The following is a 3,521-nucleotide window of genomic DNA, read 5'->3' as shown; positions in this document are numbered from 1 at the left end:
AATATTATTATTTTCGAATTGGCAATTTAATACCTGATGCTAAGTTAAAGCCCAGCTGTTATTGTTTTTGTTTATAAATTCTTTTTTCTTTATTCTGATATCTTCATTGCTATACGTTTAAATAGTGTTGTTATTACTTTTGAACATAATGATTGGGAGTACCTCAAGTGAAAATAGGGTTAATGAGGACGCGCTCCCGGAAGAACAGGGGTGATGTGGTGAGCCTGCAGTTTTCCTCAGTTGGGGAGGTAAACATAGGCATTGATTTTATTTTGTTGTATCACGTTCTGTTGTTATCTTGGGTAATTGGGGGTTCTGTTAGAGTTATTAGGGTATTGGGTGTGTACATCCCTGGATTTCAAACCCATCTCAGCAGTTTTACAAGTTTGTTTTCACCATTTTACTATCTATTTTTAAGTGGAGGATTTTATATGCTTTTTGGAGTGAATGTTGGGCTGCGGTGCGACGGATCATGTATTCCCACAAACCTTACTGATAGATCTAGTGGACCATGAACGGGACACAGGAAATTAATCAGAATACAGGAATGTCAAAGGTCTGAACGGACCTGTAAAGTGAGCCAGAATATTTGCACATCTTAAACTTTTAAAATGTGAAGTTGCTTTTTTGCAAGAAACACATTTAATGGTTAAAGACCACATCAGATTAAAAAAAACGTGGGTTGGCCAAATTTTTCATTCAAGTTTCAATTCCCGGTCACGTGGCACAGCAATTATAATTCATAAAAAAACACTCGTCAATGCCACTAACATTATATCTGACCCACAAGGCCGTTTTATTATCGTTTCAGGGTCCCTGTACCACAAACCTGTCATATTGGTTAATATATATGCACCCAACTGGGACGATGAGAAATTCATAGAAAAAGTAATCTTGACTTAAACTCACGCTGCCTAATTTTTGGAGGAGACCTAAACTGTACAATCAACCCCTCCTTGGACCGTTCCAACCCAAAGTCCAAAACCCCCTCCAAAATGGCTAAAATATTGTCGTCGTTCATGAACCAAACTGGATGTTTTGACCCATGGCACTTCCGCTTCCCTCATAGTAAAGTATTCTCCTTTTTTTCACGTCTACCATTCGTATAGCAGAATCGATTATTTTTTCATAGACAGTGTATTACTCCCCTTTGTTAAAAATATAGAATATTCCACCATAATTGAATCCGACCATGCCCCAGTAATATTAGATCTTTCCTTCCCACTTAACCTCTCTGACCGGGCCCCATGGAGATTTGATACTTCGCTACTGACAGACAAAGGATTCTGCCAAATGATTTCAACAGCCATTGATAATTTCCTAGAAACCAACAAGAAGGATAATATCTCCCCCTCCTTGCTCTGGCAGACTCTTAAAGTGGTAATAAGGGGGGATATTATCTCTTACACATCTAGGGTTAATAAAGCTAGGAAGCAAGAACAAGAACAACTTCTCAGTTCAATATTTGACATAGATCAGCAATACTCCCCCTCTCCCACTCCAGAACTTTATAAAAATAAGCTGGATCTTCAATCCAAATATGAACTATTATCGTCCGAAAAGACAGAACGTATATTACTGAAATCACGAGGCTTTGTATATGAACATGGCGAGAAATCTGGTAGACTGCTAGCGCATCAATTAAAATGTAAATCTTCCGGTCAACAGATTACACAAATACAAAAAGAAAACGGGGAGTTTACTACAGACCCCCTCGAAATCAACAATACCTTCAAAGCATTCTACTCAAAACTTTATACTTCGGAAGCACCCAGTGATGATACGGATATGCACAACTTCTTCAAGAATTTAAACGCCCCTGTTATCAATCCCACCCATAAAGCAGAACTAGAACTACCCTTTCGACTAACAGAAATTTTAAATGCGATTTCGGCGATGCAAAGCGGCAAGGCCCCGGGCCCTGATGGATATCCAATTGAATTCTACAAAAAATTTTCAGCCAAACTAGCACCACTTATTCTAGAAATGTTTAATGATTTGTTGGGCTCCGGGGCCTTGCAACAAACGCTAACTGAGGCATCCATAACACTTATACCGAAGACGGGGAAGGACAGAACACAGTGTGGATCATATCGGCCCATCTCATTGTTAAATAGCGACATTAAAATTTTAGCTAAGGCGCTTGCCCGGCGTTTAGAATCTGTTACAGATGAGGTGATCTCCCCTGACCAAACAGGTTTCATGACTGGTCGTCACTCCTTCTCTAACATCCGGAGCCTTCTCAATGTCATATACTCTCCTGCATCCGGGGAGGTACCAGAAGTGGTTATCTCCCTGGATGCAGAGAAGGCTTTTGACAGAGTCAAGTGGGCGTATTTATTGGAATGTCTGCAGGCCTTTGGTTTGGGACCCACTTTCATTGCCTGGATTAAACTTCTATATGCCTCACCAAAGGCATCAGTGGTCACGAATGGGAAGCGATCTGAATTTTTTTCATTATCAAGAGGGACACGTCAGGGGTGCCCACTAAGTCCACTTTTGTTTGCATTCGCAACTGAGCCTCTGTCTATCATGTTAAAATCATCCCTGGAAATAAACGGAATTACTAGATGGGGGAGGGACCACAAGGTGGCTCTGTATGCCGATGACTTGCTGTTGTATGTGTCTGACCCGGTGCGGTGTGTCTCCCACATAGTTCAGATGTTGCATAGATTTGGTATCTTTTCGGGATATAAGACTAATCTTACGAAAAGTGAGTGCTTTCCAGTGAACAACCTAGCTCTTGCAATTCCACAAAGGGACCTGCCATTTCATCTGTCTAAATCTGGCTTTAGATATTTAGGAATCAATGTTACACGGACTTTCTCTAAACTATACAAAGAAAATTTCAAACCCCTCACTGATAAACTAAAAAACGATTTACAGAATTGGAGGTCCGTTAATCTCTCACTGGCTGGAAAGATCAACTGTATTAAAATGAATGTGTTACCCCGATTCCTCTATCTTTTTCAATGTCTCCCTATATTTCTCCCAAAATCCTTCTTTCAGTCCATTGATAAAACTATATCATCATTCATTTGGGGGGGGGGGGAAGCCCCTAGACTACAAAAAAGGCTTCTGCAGTGACATCAATCACAGGGCGGTTTGGGTTTGCCAAATTTGCTTCACTATCACTGGGCAGCTAATATTCAGAAAATCATATACTGGTTTCATGCTCCAAAGCTGTCATGGTGTGAAATTGAAAATGAGTCATGCATTCTGACATTGCTTCCCGCCTTGGTTACTTCGAGACTCCCTCTGTCTACTCCATGCTATACCTCTAACCCTGTTGTCATTAATACTTTACGAATTTGGTCACAATTTCGAAACCACTTCGGTTTAACAGATTTCTCTCTTCTGGCCCCTATCTGTGACAATCACCTTTTTGTCCCGTCTAGACTAGATAACACGTTCACCCTGTGGAAAAGACTTGGCCTCTCCAAATTTAAAGATCTCTACAGCGAAGGTGTCTTCTCCACCTTTGGTCATCTCTCCAGATTCCCTCCAATCGAAAAGGCTTC

Source organism: Epinephelus lanceolatus, chromosome 20, assembly GCF_041903045.1.
Source record: "Epinephelus lanceolatus isolate andai-2023 chromosome 20, ASM4190304v1, whole genome shotgun sequence".
Classification (NCBI taxonomy): domain Eukaryota; kingdom Metazoa; phylum Chordata; class Actinopteri; order Perciformes; family Serranidae; genus Epinephelus; species Epinephelus lanceolatus.
The sequence above is the reverse complement of the archived record's forward strand: the minus strand, read 5'-3'. Positions refer to the sequence as shown.